We start from the raw sequence: 20,274 nt of genomic DNA on the forward strand, positions 1-20,274 counted from the left end.
TCCCATCAAACACTCCCAGGGCAGGTACAGCATGGTTTAGATACAGAGTAAAGCTCTCTCTGCACTGTCCCATCAAATACTCCCAGGGCAGGTACAGCACGGGTTAGATACAGAGTATAGCTGCCTCTACACTGTCCCATCAAACACTCCCAGGGCAGGTACAGCACGGGTTAGATTAAGAATAAAGCTCCCTCTACACTGTCCCATCAAACACTCCCAGGGCAGGTACAGCACGGGGTGAGATACAGAGTTAAGCTCCCTCTACACTGTCCCATCAAACACTCCCAGGGCAGGTACAGCACGGGGTTAGATACAGAGTAAAGCTGCCTCTACACTGTCCCATCAAACACTCCCAGGGCAGGAACAGCACCGGGTTAGATACAGAGTAAAGCTCCCTCAACACTGTCCCATCAAACACTCCCCGGGCAGGTACAGCACGGGGTTCGATTCAGAGTAAAGCTCCCTCTACACTGTCCCATCTAACACTCCCAGGGCAGGGACAGCACGGGTTAGATACAGAGTAAAGCTCCCTCGACACTGTCCCATCAAACATTCCCAGGGCAGGTGCAGCACGGGTTAGATACAGAGTAAAGTTCCCTCTACACGGTCCCATCAAACACTCCCAGGGCAGGTACAGCACGGGTTAGATACAGAGTAAAGCTCCCTCTACACTGTCTCATCAAACACTCCCAGGGCAGGTACAGCACGGGGTTAGTTGCAGAGTAAAGCTCCCTCTACACTGTCCCATTAAACATTCCCAGGGCAGGTACAGCACGGGTTAGATACAGAGAAAAGTTCCCTCAACACGGTCCCATCAAACACTCCCAGGGCAGGTACAGCACGGTTTACATACAGAGTAAAGCTCCCTCTACACTGTCCCATCAAACAATCCCAGGGCTGGTACAGCACGGATTACATACAGAGTAAAGCTCGCTCCACACTGTCCCATCTAACACTCCCAGGGCAGGTACAGCACGGGTTAGATACAGAGTAAAGCTCCCTCTACACTGTCTCATCAAACACTCCCAGGGCAGGTACAGCATGGGTTAGATACAGAGTAAAGTTCCCTCTACACGGTCCAATTAAACACTCCCAGGGCAGGAAGAGCTCGGGTTAGATACAGAGTAAAGCTCCCTCTACACTGTCCCATCAAACACTCCAAGGGCAGGTACAGCACGGGTTAGATACAGAGTAAAGCTCCCTCTGCACTGTCTCATCAAACACTCCCAATGCAGGTACAACACGGGGTTAGATACAGAGTAAAGCTCCCTCTACACTGTCCCATCAAACACTCCCAGGGCAGATACAGCATAGGTTTAGATACAGAGTAAAGCTCCCTCTACACTGTCCCATCAAACACTCCCAGGGCAGGTACAGCACGGCTTAGATACAGAGTAAAGCTCCCTCTACACTGTCCCATCAAACACTCCCAGGGCAGGTACAGCACGGGTTAGATACAGAGTAAAGCTCGCTCCACACTGTCCCATCTAACACTCCCAGGGCAGGTACAGCAAGGGTTAGATACAGATTAAAGCCCCCTCTACACTGTCCCATCAAACACTCCCAGGGCAGGTACAGCACGTGTTAGATACAGAGTAAAGCTCCCACTACACTGTCCCATCAAACACTCCCAGGGCAGGTACAGCACGGGTTAGATAGAGAGTACAGCTCCCTCTACACTGTCCCATCAAACACTCCCAGGGCAGGTACAGCACGGGTTAGATACAGAGTAAAGCTCCCACTACACTGTCCCATTAAACGCTCCCAGGGCAGTTACAGCACGGAATAGATACAGAGTAAAGCTCCCTCTACACTGTCCCATCAAACACTCCAAGGACAGGTACAGCACGGGTTAGATACAGAGTAAAGCTCCCTCTACACTGTCCCATCAAACACTCCCAGGGCAGGTACAGCACGGGTTAGATTAAGAGTAAAACTCCCTGTACACTGTCCGATCAAACACTCCCATGGCAGGTACAGCACGGGATTACATTCAGATTAAAGCTGCCTCTACACTGTCCCATCAAATACTCCCAGGGCAGGTACAGCATGGTTTAGATACAGAGTAAAGCTCCCTCTACACTGTCCCATCAAACACTCCCAGGGCAGGTACAGCACGGGGTTAGATACAGAGTAAAACTCTCTCTACACTGTCCCATCAAACACTCCCCGGGCAGGTACAGCACGGGGTTCGATTAAGAGTAAAGCTCCCTCTACACTGTCCCATCAAACACTCCCAGGGCAGGTACAGCACGGGTTAGGTACAGAGTTAAGCACTCTCTACACTGTCCCATCAAACACTCCGAGGGCAGGTACAGCACGGTTTACATACAGAGTAAAGCTCCCTCAACACTGTCCCATCTAACACTCCCAGGGCAGGTACAGCACGAGTTACATACAGAGTAAAGCTCGATCCATACTGTCCCATCTAACACTCCCAGGGCAGGTACAGCACGGGTTAGATACAGAGTAAAGTTCCCTCTACACTGTCCCAGCAAACACTCCCAGGGCAGGTACAGCACGGGTTAGATACAGAGTAAAGGTCCCTCTACACTGTCTCATCAAACACTCCCAGGGCAGGTACAGCACGGGGTTCGTTACAGAGTAAAGCTCCCTCTACACTGTCCCATTAAACATTCCCAGGGCTGGTACAGCACGGTTTAGATACAGAGTAAAGCTCCATCTACACTGTCCCATCAAACACTCCCAGGGCAGGTACAGCACGGTGTTAGTTACGGAGTAAAACTCTCTCTACACTGTCCCATCAAACACTCCGAATGCAGGTACAGCACGGTTTACATACAGAGTAAAGCTCCCTCTACACTGTCCCATTGAACAGTCCCAGGGCAGGTACAGCACGGATTAGATACAGAGTAAAGCTCTCTCTACACTGTCCCATCAAACACTCCCAGGGCAGGTACAGCACGGGTTAGATACAGAGTAAAGCTGCCTTTGCACTGTCCCATCAAACACTCCCAGGGCAGGTACAGCACGGACTAGATACAGAGTAAAGCTCCCTCTACACTGTCCCATCAAACACTCCCAGGGCAGGTACAGCATGGTTTAGATACAGAGTAAAGCTCTCTCTGCACTGTCCCATCAAATACTCCCAGGGCAGGTACAGCACGGGTTAGATACAGAGTATAGCTGCCTCTACACTGTCCCATCAAACACTCCCAGGGCAGGTACAGCACGGGTTAGATTAAGAATAAAGCTCCCTCTACACTGTCCCATCAAACACTCCCAGGGCAGGTACAGCACGGGGTGAGATACAGAGTTAAGCTCCCTCTACACTGTCCCATCAAACACTCCCAGGGCAGGTACAGCACGGGGTTAGATACAGAGTAAAGCTGCCTCTACACTGTCCCATCAAACACTCCCAGGGCAGGAACAGCACCGGGTTAGATACAGAGTAAAGCTCCCTCAACACTGTCCCATCAAACACTCCCCGGGCAGGTACAGCACGGGGTTCGATTCAGAGTAAAGCTCCCTCTACACTGTCCCATCTAACACTCCCAGGGCAGGGACAGCACGGGTTAGATACAGAGTAAAGCTCCCTCGACACTGTCCCATCAAACATTCCCAGGGCAGGTGCAGCACGGGTTAGATACAGAGTAAAGTTCCCTCTACACGGTCCCATCAAACACTCCCAGGGCAGGTACAGCACGGGTTAGATACAGAGTAAAGCTCCCTCTACACTGTCTCATCAAACACTCCCAGGGCAGGTACAGCACGGGGTTAGTTGCAGAGTAAAGCTCCCTCTACACTGTCCCATTAAACATTCCCAGGGCAGGTACAGCACGGGTTAGATACAGAGAAAAGTTCCCTCAACACGGTCCCATCAAACACTCCCAGGGCAGGTACAGCACGGTTTACATACAGAGTAAAGCTCCCTCTACACTGTCCCATCAAACAATCCCAGGGCTGGTACAGCACGGATTACATACAGAGTAAAGCTCGCTCCACACTGTCCCATCTAACACTCCCAGGGCAGGTACAGCACGGGTTAGATACAGAGTAAAGCTCCCTCTACACTGTCTCATCAAACACTCCCAGGGCAGGTACAGCATGGGTTAGATACAGAGTAAAGTTCCCTCTACACGGTCCAATTAAACACTCCCAGGGCAGGTACAGCACGGGTTAGATACAGAGTAAAGCTCCCTCTACACTGTCTCATCAAACACTCCCAGGGCAGGTACAGCACGGGGTTAGTTACAGAGTAAAGCTCCCTCTACATTGTCCCATTGAACACTCCCAGGGCAGGTACAGCACGGGTTAGATACAGAGTAAAGCTCCCTCTACACTGTCCCATCAAACACTCCCAGGGCAGGTACAACACGGTTTAGATACAGAGTAAAGCTCTCTCTACACTGTCCCATCAAACACTCCCAGGGCAGGTAAAGCACGGGTTAGATAGAGAGTAAAGCTGCCTCTGCACTGTCCCATCAAACACTCCCAGGGCAGGTACAGCACGGGTTAGATACAGAGTAAAGCTCCCGCTACACTGTCCCATCAAACACTCCCAGGGCAGGTACAGCACGGGGTTAGATACAGAGTAAAGCTCCCTCTACACTGTCCCATCAAACACTCCCAGGGCAGGTTCAGCACGGTTTAGATACAGAGTAAAGCTCTCTCTACACTGTCCCATCAAACACTCCCAGGGCAGGTACAGCACAGGTTAGATATAGAGTAAAGCTCCCTCTAAACTGTCCCATCAAACACTCCCAGGGCAGGTACAGCACGGGTTAGGTTAAGAGTAAAGCTCCCTCTGCACTGTCCCATCAAACACTCCCAGGGCAGGTACAGCACGGGGTTAGATACAGAGTAAAGCTCCCTCTACACTGTCCCATCAAACACTCACAGGGCAGGTACAGCACGGGGTTAGATTCAGAGTAAAGCTCCCTCTACACTGTCCCATCAAACACTCCCAGGGCAGGTGCAGCACAGGGTTAATTACAGAGTAAAGCTCTCTCTGCACTGTCCCATCAAACACTCCCAGGGCAGGTAGAGCACGGGGTACATACAGAGTAAAGCTCCCTCTACACTGTCCCATCAAACACCCCCAGAGCAGGTACAGCACGGGTTAGATACAGAGTAAAGCTCCCTCTACACTGTCCCATCAAACAGTCCCAGGGCAGGTACAGCACACGTTAGATACAGAGTAAAGCTCCCTCTACACTGTCCCATCAAACACTCCCAGGGCAGGTACAGCACAGGGTTAGATACAGAGTTAAGCTCTCTCTGCACTGTCCCATCAAACACTCCCAGGGCGGGTCCAGTACAGGGTTAGATACAGAGCAAATCTCCCTCTCCACTGTCCCATCAAACACTCGCAGGGCAGGTGCAGCACGGGTTAGATAGAGAGTAAAGCTCTCTCTGCACTGTCCCATCATACACTCCCAGGGCAGGTAGAGCACGGGTTAGATACAGAGTAAAGCTGCCTCTACACTGTCCCATCAAACACTCCCAGGGCAGGTACAGCACGGGTTAGATACAGAGTAAAGCTCCCTTTAAACTGTCCCATCAAACACTCCCAGGGCAGGTACAGCACAGGTTAGATACAGAGAAAAGCTCCCTCTGCACTGTCCCATCAAACACTTCCAGGGCGGGTACAGCACGGGGTTAGACACAGAGTAAATCACCCTCTACACTGTCCCATCAAACACTCCCAGGGCAGGTAAAGCACGGGGTTAGACACAGAGTAAATCTCCCTCTACATTGTCCCATTAAACGCTCCCAGGGCAGGTACAGCACGGAATAGATACAGAGTAAAGCTTCCTCTACACTGTCCCATCAAACACTCCAAGGACAGGTACAGCACGGGTTAGATACAGAGTAAAGCTCCCTCTACACTGTCCCATCAAACACTCCCAGGGCAGGTACAGCACGGGATAGATTAAGAGTAAAACTCCCTCTACACTGTCCCATCAAACACTCCCAGGGCAGGTACAGCATGGTTTAGATACAGAGTTAAGCTCCCTCTACACTGTCCCATCAAACACTCCCAGGGCAGGTACAGCACGGGGTTAGATACAGAGTAAAGCTGCCTCTACACTGTCCCATCAAACACTCCCAGGGCAGGAACAGCACCGGGTTAGATACAGAGTAAAGCTCCCTCTACACTGTCCCATCAAACACTCCCCGGGCAGGTACAGCACGGTGTTCGATTCAGAGTAAAGCTCCCTCTACACTGTCCCATCTAACACTCCCAGGGCAGGGACAGCACGGGTTAGATACAGAGTAAAGCTCCCTCGACACTGTCCCATCAAACATTCCCAGGGCAGGTGCAGCACGGGTTAGATACAGAGTAAAGTTCCCTCTACACGGTCCCATCAAACACTCCCAGGGCAGGTACAGCACGGGTTAGATACAGAGTAAAGCTCCCTCTACACTGTCTCATCAAACACTCCCAGGGCAGGTACAGCACGGGGTTAGTTGCAGAGTAAAGCTCCCTCTACACTGTCCCATTAAACATTCCCAGGGCAGGTACAGCACGGGTTAGATACAGAGAAAAGTTCCCTCAACACGGTCCCATCAAACACTCCCAGGGCAGGTACAGCACGGTTTACATACAGAGTAAAGCTCCCTCTACACTGTCCCATCAAACAATCCCAGGGCTGGTACAGCACGGATTACATACAGAGTAAAGCTCGCTCCACACTGTCCCATCTAACACTCCCAGGGCAGGTACAGCACGGGTTAGATACAGAGTAAAGCTCCCTCTACACTGTCTCATCAAACACTCCCAGGGCAGGTACAGCATGGGTTAGATACAGAGTAAAGTTCCCTCTACACGGTCCCATTAAAGACTCCCAGGGCAGGTACAGCACGGGTTAGATACAGAGTAAAGCTCCCTCTACACTGTCTCATCAAACACTCCCAGGGCAGGTACAGCACGGGGTTAGTTACAGAGTAAAGCTCCCTCTACATTGTCCCATTGAACACTCCCAGGGCAGGTACAGCACGGGTTAGATACAGAGTAAAGCTCCCTCTACACTGTCCCATCAAACACTCCCAGGGCAGGTACAGCACGGGTTAGATACAGAGTAAAGCTCCCGCTACACTGTCCCATCAAACACTCCCAGGGCAGGTACAGCACGGGGTTAGATACAGAGTAAAGCTCCCTCTACACTGTCCCATCAAACACTCCCAGGGCAGGTTCAGCACGGTTTAGATACAGAGTAAAGCTCTCTCTACACTGTCCCATCAAACACTCCCAGGGCAGGTACAGCACAGGTTAGATATAGAGTAAAGCTCCCTCTAAACTGTCCCATCAAACACTCCCAGGGCAGGTACAGCACGGGTTAGGTTAAGAGTAAAGCTCCCTCTGCACTGTCCCATCAAACACTCCCAGGGCAGGTACAGCACGGGGTTAGATACAGAGTAAAGCTCCCTCTACACTGTCCCATCAAACACTCACAGGGCAGGTACAGCACGGGGTTAGATTCAGAGTAAAGCTCCCTCTACACTGTCCCATCAAACACTCCCAGGGCAGGTGCAGCACAGGGTTAATTACAGAGTAAAGCTCTCTCTGCACTGTCCCATCAAACACTCCCAGGGCAGGTAGAGCACGGGGTACATACAGAGTAAAGCTCCCTCTACACTGTCCCATCAAACACCCCCAGAGCAGGTACAGCACGGGTTAGATACAGAGTAAAGCTCCCTCTACACTGTCCCATCAAAGAGTCCCAGGGCAGGTACAGCATACGTTAGATACAGAGTAAAGCTCCCTCTGCACTGTCCCATCAAACACTCCCAGGGCAGGTACAGCACGGGTTAGATACAGAGTAAAGCTCCCGCTACACTGTCCCATCAAACACTCCCAGGGCAGGTACAGCACGGGGTTAGATACAGAGTAAAGCTCCCTCTACACTGTCCCATCAAACACTCCCAGGGCAGGTTCAGTACGGTTTAGATACAGAGTAAAGCTCTCTCTACACTGTCCCATCAAACACTCCCAGGGCAGGTACAGCACAGGTTAGATATAGAGTAAAGCTCCCTCTAAACTGTCCCATCAAACACTCCCAGGGCAGGTACAGCACGGGTTAGGTTAAGAGTAAAGCTCCCTCTGCACTGTCCCATCAAACACTCCCAGGGCAGGTACATAACGGGTTAGGTACAGAGTTAAGCACTCTCTACACTGTCCCATCAAACACTGCGAGGGCAGGTACAGCACGGTTTACATACAGAGTAAAGCTCCCTCAACACTGTCCCATCTAAAACTCCCAGGGCAGGTACAGCACGGTTTACATACAGAGTAAAGTTCCCTCTACACGGTCCCATCAAACACTCCCAGGGCAGGTACAGCACGGGTTAGATACAGAGTAAAGGTCCTCTACACTGTCTCATCAAACACTCCCAGGGCAGGTACAGCACGGTGTTAGTTACAGAGTAAAGCTCCCTTTACACTGTCCCATGAAACATTCCCAGGGCAGGTACAGCACGGTTTAGATACAGAGTAAAGCTCCATCTACACTGTCCCATCAAACACTCCCAGGGCAGGTACAGCACGGTGTTAGTTACGGAGTAAAACTCTCTCTACACTGTCCCATCAAACACTCCGAATGCAGGTACAGCACGGTTTACATACAGAGTAAAGCTCCCTCTACACTGTCCCATCAAACAATCCCAGGGCTGCTACAGCACGGATTAGATACAGAGTAAAGCTCTCTCTACACTGTCCCATCAAACACTCCCAGGGCAGGTACAGCACGGGTTAGATACAGAGTAAAGCTGACTCTACACTGTCCCATCAAACACTCCCAGGGCAGGTAAAGCACGGGTTAGATAGAGAGTAAAGCTGCCTCTGCACTGTCCCATCAAACACTCCCAGGGCAGGTACAGCACGGTCTAGATACAGAGTAAAGCTCCCGCTACACTGTCCCATCAAACATTCCCAGGGCAGGTACAGCACGGTTTAGATACAGAGTAAAGCTCTCTCTACACTGTCCCATCAAACACTCCCAGGGCAGGTACAGCACGGGTTAGATACAGAGTATAGCTGCCTCTGCACTGTCCCATCAAACACTCCCAGGGCAGGGAAAGCACGAGTTAGATATAGAGGAAAGCTGCCTCTAAACTGTCCCATCAAACACTCCCAGGGCAGGTACAGCACGGGTTAGATTAAGAAAAAAGCTCCCTCTACACTGTCCCATCAAACACTCCCAGGGCAGGTACAGCACGGGGTGAGATACAGAGTTAAGCTCCCTCTACACTGTCCCATCAAACACTCCCAGGGCAGGTACAGCACGGGGTTAGATACAGAGTAAAGCTCCCTCTACACTGTCCCATCAAACACTCCCAGGGCAGGTGCAGCACCGGGTTAGATACTGAGTAAAGCTCTCTCTGCACTGTCCCATCAAACACTCCCAGGGCAGGTACAGCACGGGTTAGATACAGAGTAAAGCTCCCTCTACACTGTCCCATCAAACATTCCCAGGGCAGGTACAGCACGGGTTAGATACAGAGTAAAGCTCCCTCTACACTGTCCCATCAAACACTCCCAGGTCAGGTAGAGCACGGGTTACATACAGAGTAAAGCTCCCTCTACACTGTCCCATCAAACACTCCCAGGGCAGGTACAGCACGGGTTAAATACAGAGTAAAGCTCCCTCTACTCTGTCCCATCAAACGCTCCCAGAACAGGTACAGCACGGGTTAGATACAGAGTAAAGCTCCCTCGACACTGTCCCATCAAGCAGTCCCAGGGCAGGTACAGCACGCGTTAGATACAGAGTAAAGCTCCCTCTAAACTGTCCCATCAAACACTCCCAGGGCAGGTACAGCATAGGGTTAGATACAGAGTAAAGCTCTCTCTGCACTGTCCCATCAAACACTCCCAGGGCGGGTACAGTACAGTGTTAGATACAGAGCAAAGCTCCCTCTGCACTGTCCCATCAAACACTCCCAGGGCAGGCACAGCACGGGTTAGATAGAGAGTAAAGCTCTCTCTACATTGTCCCATCAAACACTCCCAGGGCAGGAAGAGCTCGGGTTAGATACAGAGTAAAGCTCCCTCTACACTGTCCCATCAAACACTCCAAGGGCAGGTACAGCACGGGTTAGATACAGAGTAAAGCTCCCTCTGCACTGTCCCATCAAACACTCCCAAGGCAGGTACAACACGGGGTTAGATACAGAGTAAAGCTCCCTCTACACTGTCCCATCAAACACTCCCAGGGCAGATACAGCATAGGTTTAGATACAGAGTAAAGCTCCCTCTACACTGTCCCATCAAACACTCCCAGGGCAGGTACAGCACGGCTTAGATACAGAGTAAAGCTCCCTCTACACTGTCCCATCAAACACTCCCAGGGCAGGTACAGCACGGGTTAGATACAGAGTAAAGCTCGCTCCACACTGTCCCATCTAACACTCCCAGGGCAGGTACAGCAAGGGTTAGATACAGATTAAAGCCCCCTCTACACTGTCCCATCAAACACTCCCAGGGCAGGTACAGCACGTGTTAGATACAGAGTAAAGCTCCCTCTACACTGTCCCATCAAACACTCCCAGGGCAGGTACAGCACGGGTTAGATAGAGAGTACAGCTCCCTCTACACTGTCCCATCAAACACTCCCAGGGCAGGTACAGCACGGGTTAGATACAGAGTAAAGCTCCCACTACACTGTCCCATTAAACGCTCCCAGGGCAGTTACAGCACGGAATAGATACAGAGTAAAGCTCCCTCTACACTGTCCCATCAAACACTCCAAGGACAGGTACAGCACGGGTTAGATTAAGAGTAAAACTACCTGTACACTGTCCGATCAAACACTCCCATGGCAGGTACAGCACGGGATTACATTCAGATTAAAGCTCCCTCTACACTGTCCCATCAAACACTCCCAGGGCAGGTACAGCACGGGTTAGATTAAGAGTAAAACTCCCTGTACACTGTCCGATCAAACACTCCCATGGCAGGTACAGCACGGGATTACATTCAGATTAAAGCTGCCTCTACACTGTCCCATCAAATACTCCCAGGGCAGGTACAGCATGGTTTAGATACAGAGTAAAGCTCCCTCTACACTGTCCCATCAAACACTCCCAGGGCAGGTACAGCACGGGGTTAGATACAGAGTAAAACTCCCTCTACACTGTCCCATCAAACACTCCCCGGGCAGGTACAGCACGGGGTTCGATTAAGAGTAAAGCTCCCTCTACACTGTCCCATCAAACACTCCCAGGGCAGGTACAGCACGGGTTAGGTACAGAGTTAAGCACTCTCTACACTGTCCCATCAAACACTCCGAGGGCAGGTACAGCACGGTTTACATACAGAGTAAAGCTCCCTCAACACTGTCCCATCTAACACTCCCAGGGCAGGTACAGCACGAGTTACATACAGAGTAAAGCTCGATCCATACTGTCCCATCTAACACTCCCAGGGCAGGTACAGCACGGGTTAGATACAGAGTAAAGTTCCCTCTACACTGTCCCAGCAAACACTCCCAGGGCAGGTACAGCACGGGTTAGATACAGAGTAAAGGTCCCTCTACACTGTCTCATCAAACACTCCCAGGGCAGGTACAGCACGGGGTTCGTTACAGAGTAAAGCTCCCTCTACACTGTCCCATTAAACATTCCCAGGGCTGGTACAGCACGGTTTAGATACAGAGTAAAGCTCCATCTACACTGTCCCATCAAACACTCCCAGGGCAGGTACAGCACGGTGTTAGTTACGGAGTAAAACTCTCTCTACACTGTCCCATCAAACACTCCGAATGCAGGTACAGCACGGTTTACATACAGAGTAAAGCTCCCTCTACACTGTCCCATTGAACAGTCCCAGGGCAGGTACAGCACGGATTAGATACAGAGTAAAGCTCTCTCTACACTGTCCCATCAAACACTCCCAGGGCAGGTACAGCACGGGTTAGATACAGAGTAAAGCTGCCTTTGCACTGTCCCATCAAACACTCCCAGGGCAGGTACAGCACGGACTAGATACAGAGTAAAGCTCCCTCTACACTGTCCCATCAAACACTCCCAGGGCAGGTACAGCATGGTTTAGATACAGAGTAAAGCTCTCTCTGCACTGTCCCATCAAATACTCCCAGGGCAGGTACAGCACGGGTTAGATACAGAGTATAGCTGCCTCTACACTGTCCCATCAAACACTCCCAGGGCAGGTACAGCACGGGTTAGATTAAGAATAAAGCTCCCTCTACACTGTCCCATCAAACACTCCCAGGGCAGGTACAGCACGGGGTGAGATACAGAGTTAAGCTCCCTCTACACTGTCCCATCAAACACTCCCAGGGCAGGTACAGCACGGGGTTAGATACAGAGTAAAGCTGCCTCTACACTGTCCCATCAAACACTCCCAGGGCAGGAACAGCACCGGGTTAGATACAGAGTAAAGCTCCCTCAACACTGTCCCATCAAACACTCCCCGGGCAGGTACAGCACGGGGTTCGATTCAGAGTAAAGCTCCCTCTACACTGTCCCATCTAACACTCCCAGGGCAGGGACAGCACGGGTTAGATACAGAGTAAAGCTCCCTCGACACTGTCCCATCAAACATTCCCAGGGCAGGTGCAGCACGGGTTAGATACAGAGTAAAGTTCCCTCTACACGGTCCCATCAAACACTCCCAGGGCAGGTACAGCACGGGTTAGATACAGAGTAAAGCTCCCTCTACACTGTCTCATCAAACACTCCCAGGGCAGGTACAGCACGGGGTTAGTTGCAGAGTAAAGCTCCCTCTACACTGTCCCATTAAACATTCCCAGGGCAGGTACAGCACGGGTTAGATACAGAGAAAAGTTCCCTCAACACGGTCCCATCAAACACTCCCAGGGCAGGTACAGCACGGTTTACATACAGAGTAAAGCTCCCTCTACACTGTCCCATCAAACAATCCCAGGGCTGGTACAGCACGGATTACATACAGAGTAAAGCTCGCTCCACACTGTCCCATCTAACACTCCCAGGGCAGGTACAGCACGGGTTAGATACAGAGTAAAGCTCCCTCTACACTGTCTCATCAAACACTCCCAGGGCAGGTACAGCATGGGTTAGATACAGAGTAAAGTTCCCTCTACACGGTCCAATTAAACACTCCCAGGGCAGGTACAGCACGGGTTAGATACAGAGTAAAGCTCCCTCTACACTGTCTCATCAAACACTCCCAGGGCAGGTACAGCACGGGGTTAGTTACAGAGTAAAGCTCCCTCTACATTGTCCCATTGAACACTCCCAGGGCAGGTACAGCACGGGTTAGATACAGAGTAAAGCTCTCTCTACACTGTCCCATCAAACACTCCCAGGGCAGGTAAAGCACGGGTTAGATAGAGAGTAAAGCTGCCTCTGCACTGTCCCATCAAACACTCCCAGGGCAGGTACAGCACGGGTTAGATACAGAGTAAAGCTCCCGCTACACTGTCCCATCAAACACTCCCAGGGCAGGTACAGCACGGGGTTAGATACAGAGTAAAGCTCCCTCTACACTGTCCCATCAAACACTCCCAGGGCAGGTTCAGCACGGTTTAGATACAGAGTAAAGCTCTCTCTACACTGTCCCATCAAACACTCCCAGGGCAGGTACAGCACAGGTTAGATATAGAGTAAAGCTCCCTCTAAACTGTCCCATCAAACACTCCCAGGGCAGGTACAGCACGGGTTAGGTTAAGAGTAAAGCTCCCTCTGCACTGTCCCATCAAACACTCCCAGGGCAGGTACAGCACGGGGTTAGATACAGAGTAAAGCTCCCTCTACACTGTCCCATCAAACACTCACAGGGCAGGTACAGCACGGGGTTAGATTCAGAGTAAAGCTCCCTCTACACTGTCCCAGCAAACACTCCCAGGGCAGGTGCAGCACAGGGTTAATTACAGAGTAAAGCTCTCTCTGCACTGTCCCATCAAACACTCCCAGGGCAGGTAGAGCACGGGGTACATACAGAGTAAAGCTCCCTCTACACTGTCCCATCAAACACCCCCAGAGCAGGTACAGCACGGGTTAGATACAGAGTAAAGCTCCCTCTACACTGTCCCATCAAACAGTCCCAGGGCAGGTACAGCACACGTTAGATACAGAGTAAAGCTCCCTCTACACTGTCCCATCAAACACTCCCAGGGCAGGTACAGCACAGGGTTAGATACAGAGTTAAGCTCTCTCTGCACTGTCCCATCAAACACTCCCAGGGCGGGTCCAGTACAGGGTTAGATACAGAGCAAAGCTCCCTCTACACTGTCCCATCAAACACTCGCAGGGCAGGTGCAGCACGGGTTAGATAGAGAGTAAAGTTCTCTCTGCACTGTCCCATCATACACTCCCAGGGCAGGTAGAGCACGGGTTAGATACAGAGTAAAGCTGCCTCTACACTGTCCCATCAAACACTCCCAGGGCAGGTACAGCACGGGTTAGATACAGAGTAAAGCTCCCTCTAAACTGTCCCATCAAACACTCCCAGGGCAGGTACAGCACAGGTTAGATACAGAGAAAAGCTCCCTCTGCACTGTCCCATCAAACACTTCCAGGGCGGGTACAGCACGGGGTTAGACACAGAGTAAATCACCCTCTACACTGTCCCATCAAACACTCCCAGGGCAGGTAAAGCACGGGGTTAGACACAGAGTAAATCTCCCTCTACATTGTCCCATTAAACGCTCCCAGGGCAGGTACAGCACGGAATAGATACAGAGTAAAGCTTCCTCTACACTGTCCCATCAAACACTCCAAGGACAGGTACAGCACGGGTTAGATACAGAGTAAAGCTCCCTCTACACTGTCCCATCAAACACTCCCAGGGCAGGTACAGCACGGGATAGATTAAGAGTAAAACTCCCTCTACACTGTCCCATCAAACACTCCCAGGGCAGGTACAGCATGGTTTAGATACAGAGTTAAGCATCCTCTACACTGTCCCATCAAACACTCCCAGGGCAGGTACAGCACGGGGTTAGATACAGAGTAAAGCTGCCTCTACACTGTCCCATCAAACACTCCCAGGGCAGGAACAGCACCGGGTTAGATACAGAGTAAAGCTCCCTCTACACTGTCCCATCAAACACTCCCCGGGCAGGTACAGCACGGGGTTCGATTCAGAGTAAAGCTCCCTCTACACTGTCCCATCTAACACTCCCAGGGCAGGGACAGCACGGGTTAGATACAGAGTAAAGCTCCCTCGACACTGTCCCATCAAACATTCCCAGGGCAGGTGCAGCACGGGTTAGATACAGAGTAAAGTTCCCTCTACACGGTCCCATCAAACACTCCCAGGGCAGGTACAGCACGGGTTAGATACAGAGTAAAGCTCCCTCTACACTGTCTCATCAAACACTCCCAGGGCAGGTACAGCACGGGGTTAGTTGCAGAGTAAAGCTCCCTCTACACTGTCCCATTAAACATTCCCAGGGCAGGTACAGCACGGGTTAGATACAGAGAAAAGTTCCCTCAACACGGTCCCATCAAACACTCCCAGGGCAGGTACAGCACGGTTTACATACAGAGTAAAGCTCCCTCTACACTGTCCCATCAAACAATCCCAGGGCTGGTACAGCACGGATTACATACAGAGTAAAGCTCGCTCCACACTGTCCCATCTAACACTCCCAGGGCAGGTACAGCACGGGTTAGATACAGAGTAAAGCTCCCTCTACACTGTCTCATCAAACACTCCCAGGGCAGGTACAGCATGGGTTAGATACAGAGTAAAGTTCCCTCTACACGGTCCCATTAAAGACTCCCAGGGCAGGTACAGCACGGGTTAGATACAGAGTAAAGCTCCCTCTACACTGTCTCATCAAACACTCCCAGGGCAGGTACAGCACGGGGTTAGTTACAGAGTAAAGCTCCCTCTACATTGTCCCATTGAACACTCCCAGGGCAGGTACAGCACGGGTTAGATACAGAGTAAAGCTCCCTCTACACTGTCCCATCAAACACTCCCAGGGCAGGTACAACACGGTTTAGATACAGAGTAAAGATCTCTCTACACTGTCCCATCAAACACTCCCAGGGCAGGTAAAGAACGGGTTAGATAGAGAGTAAAGCTGCCTCTGCACTGTCCCATCAAACACTCCCAGGGCAGGTACAGCACGGGTTAGATACAGAGTAAAGCTCCCGCTACACTGTCCCATCAAACACTCCCAGGGCAGGTACAGCACGGGGTTAGATACAGAGTAAAGCTCCCTCTACAGTGTCCCATCAAACACTCCCAGGGCCGGTTCAGCACGGTTTAGATACAGAGTAAAGCTCTCTCTACACTGTCCCATCAAACACTCCCAGGGCAGGTACAGCACAGGTTAGATATAGAGTAAAGCTCCCTCTAAACTGTCCCATCAAACACTCCCAGGGCAGGTACAGCACGGGTTAGGTTAAGAGTAAAGCTCCCTCTGCACTGTCCCATCAAACACTCCCAGGGCAGGTACAGCACGGGGTTAGATACAGCGTAAAGCTCCCTCTACACTGTCCCATCAAACACTCACAGGGCAGGTACAGCACGGGGTTAGATTCAGAGTAAAGCTCCCTCTACACTGTCCCATCAAACACTCCCAGGGCAGGTGCAGCACAGGGTTAATTACAGAGTAAAGCTCTCTCTGCACTGTCCCATCAAACACTCCCAGGGCAGGTAGAGCACGGGGTACATACAGAGTAAAGCTCCCTCTACACTGTCCCATCAAACACCCCCAGAGCAGGTACAGCACGGGTTAGATACAGAGTAAAGCTCCCTCTACACTGTCCCATCAAAGAGTCCCAGGGCAGGTACAGCATACGTTAGATACAGAGTAAAGCTCCCTCTACACTGTCCCATCAAACACTCCCAGGGCAGGTACAGCACAGGGTTAGATACAGAGTTAAGCTCTCTCTGCACTGTCCCATCAAACACTCCCAGGGCGGGTCCAGTACAGGGTTAGATACAGAGCAAAGCTCCCTCTACACTGTCCCATCAAACACTCGCAGGGCAGGTGCAGCACGGGTTAGATAGAGAGTAAAGCTCTCTCTGCACTGTCCCATCATACACTCCCAGGGCAGGTAGAGCACGGGTTAGATACAGAGTAAAGCTGCCTCTACACTGTCCCATCAAACACTCCCAGGGCAGGTACAGCACGGGTTAGATACAGAGTAAAGCTCCCTCTAAACTGTCCCATCAAACACTCCCAGGGCAGGTACAGCACAGGTTAGATACAGAGAAAAGCTCCCTCTGCACTGTCCCATCAAACACTTCCAGGGCGGGTACAGCACGGGGTTAGACACAGAGTAAATCACCCTCTACACTGTCCCATCAAACACTCCCAGGGCAGGTAAAGCACGGGGTTAGACACAGAGTAAATCTCCCTCTACACTGTCCCATTAAACGCTCCCAGGGCAGGTACAGCACGGAATAGATACAGAGTAAAGCTTCCTCTACACTGTCCCATCAAACACTCCAAGGACAGGTACAGCACGGGATAGATTAAGAGTAAAACTCCCTCTACACTGTCCCATCAAATACTCCCAGGGCAGGAACAGCATGGTTTAGATACAGAGTAAAGCTCCCTCTACACTTTCCCATCAAACACTCCCAGGGCAGGTACAGCACGGGATAGATTAAGAGTAAAACTCCCTCTACACTGTCCCATCAAACACTCCCATGGCAGGTACAGCACGGGATTACATTCAGATTAAAGCTGCCTCTACACTGTCCCATCAAATACTCCCAGGGCAGGTACAGCACGGGTTAGATACAGAGTAAAGCTCCCTCTACACTGTCCCATCAAATACTCCCAGGGCAGGAACAGCATGGTTTAGATACAGAGTAAAGCTCCCTCTACACTGTCCCATCAAACACTCCCAGGGCAGGTACAGCACGGGGTTAGATACAGAGTAAAACTCCCTCTACACTGTCCCATCAAACACTCCCCGGGCAGGTACAGCACGGGGTTCGATTAAGAGTAAAGCTCCCTCTAAACTGTCCCATCAAACACTCCCAGGGCAGGTACATAACGGGTTAGGTACAGAGTTAAGCACTCTCTACACTGTCCCATCAAACACTCCGATGGCAGGTACAGCACGGTTTACATACAGAGTAAAGCTCCCTCAACACTGTCCCATCTAACACTCCCAGGGCAGGTACAGCACGGGTTAGATACAGAGTAAAGTTCCCTCTACACGGTCCCATCAAACACTCCCAGGGCAGGTACAGCACGGGTTAGATACAGAGTAAAGGTCCTCTACACTGTCTCATCAAACAATCCCAGGGCAGGTACAGCACGGGGTTAGTTACAGAGTAAAGCTCCCTCTACACTGTCCCATTAAACATTCCCAGGGCAGGTACAGCACGGTTTAGATACAGAGTAAAGCTCCATCTACACTGTCCCATCAAACACTCCCAGGGCAGGTACAGCACGGTGTTAGTTACGGAGTAAAACTCTCTCTACACTGTCCCATCAAACACTCCGAATGCAGGTACAGCACGGTTTACATACAGAGTAAAGCTCCCTCTACATTGTCCCATCAAACAATCCCAGGGCTGCTACAGCACGGATTACATGCAGAGTAAAGCTCCCTCTATACTGTCCCATTGAACACTCCCAGGGCAGGTACAGCACGGATTAGATACAGAGTAAAGCTCTCTCTACACTGTCCCATCAAACACTCCCAGGGCAGGTACAGCACGGGTTAGATACAGAGTAAAGCTGACTCTACACTGTCCCATCAAACACTCCCAGGGCAGGTACAGCACGGTCTAGATACAGAGTAAAGCTCTCTCTACACTGTCCCATCAAACACTCCCAGGGCAGGTACAGCACGGGTTAGATACAGAGTATAGCTGCCTCTACACTGTCCCATCAAACACTCCCAGGGCAGGTAAAGCACGAGTTAGATATAGAGGAAAGCTGCCTCTAAACTGTCCCATCAAACACTCCCAGGGCAGGTCCAGCATGGGTTAGATTAAGAATAAAGCTCCCTCTACACTGTCCCATCAAACACTCCTAGGGCAGGTACAGCACGGGGTGAGATACAGAGTTAAGCTCCCTCTACACTGTCCCATCAAACACTCCCAGGGCAGGTACAGCACGGGGTTAGATACAGAGTAAAGCTCCCTCCACACTGTCCCATCAAACACTCCCAGGGCAGGTGCAGCACCGGGTTAGATACTGAGTAAAGCTCTCTCTGCACTGTCCCATCAAACATTCCCAGGGCAGGTACAGCACGGGTTAGATACAGAGTAAAGCTCCCTCTACACTGTCCCATCAAACACTCCCAGGTCAGGTAGAGCACGGGTTACATACAGAGTAAAGCTCCCTCTACACTGTCCCATCAAACACTCCCAGGGCAGGTACAGCACGGGTTAGATATAGAGTAAAGCTCCCTCTACTCTGTCCCATCAAACGCTCCCAGAACAGGTACAGCACGGGTTAGATACAGAGTAAAGCTCCCTCGACACTGTCCCATCAAGCAGTCCCAGGGCAGGTACAGCACGCGTTAGATACAGAGTAAAGCTCCCTCTAAACTGTCCCATCAAACACTCCCAGGGCAGGTACAGCATAGGGTTAGATACAGAGTAAAGCTCTCTCTGCACTGTCCCATCAAACACTCCCAGGGCGGGTACAGTACAGGGTTAGATACAGAGCAAAGCTCCCTCGACACTGTCCCATCAAACACTCCCAGGGCAGGCACAGCACGGGTTAGATAGAGAGTAAAGCTCTCTCTACATTGTCCCATCAAACACTCCCAGGGCAGGAAGAGCTCGGGTTAGATACAGAGTAAAGCTCCCTCTACACTGTCCCATCAAACACTCCAAGGGCAGGTACAGCACGGGTTAGATACAGAGTAAAGCTCCCTCTACACTGTCCCATCAAACACTCCCAAGGCAGGTACAACACGGGGTTAGATACAGAGTAAAGCTCCCTCTGCACTGTCCCATCAAACACTCCCAGGGCAGATACAGCATAGGTTTAGATACAGAGTAAAGCTCCCTCTACAATGTCCAATCAAACACTCCCAGGGCAGGTACAGCACGGGTTAGATACAGAGTAAAGCTCCCTCTACACTGTCCCATCAAACACTCCCAGGGCAGGTACAGCACGGGTTAGATACAGAGTAAAGCTCGCTCCACACTGTCCCATCTAACACTCCCCGGGCAGGTACAGCAAGGGTTAGATACAGATTAAAGCCCCCTCTACACTGTCCCATCAAACACTCCCAGGGCAGGTACAGCACGTGTTAGATACAGAGTAAATCTCCCTCTACACTGTCCCATCAAACACTCACAGGGCAGGTACAGCATGGGTTATATACAGAGTAAAGCTCCCTCTACACTGTCCCATCAAACACTCCCAG

Source organism: Somniosus microcephalus, chromosome 12 (genome assembly GCF_052327205.1).
Source record: "Somniosus microcephalus isolate GS21.2 chromosome 12, FLI_Smic_1.0, whole genome shotgun sequence".
Taxonomy (NCBI): domain Eukaryota; kingdom Metazoa; phylum Chordata; class Chondrichthyes; order Squaliformes; family Somniosidae; genus Somniosus; species Somniosus microcephalus.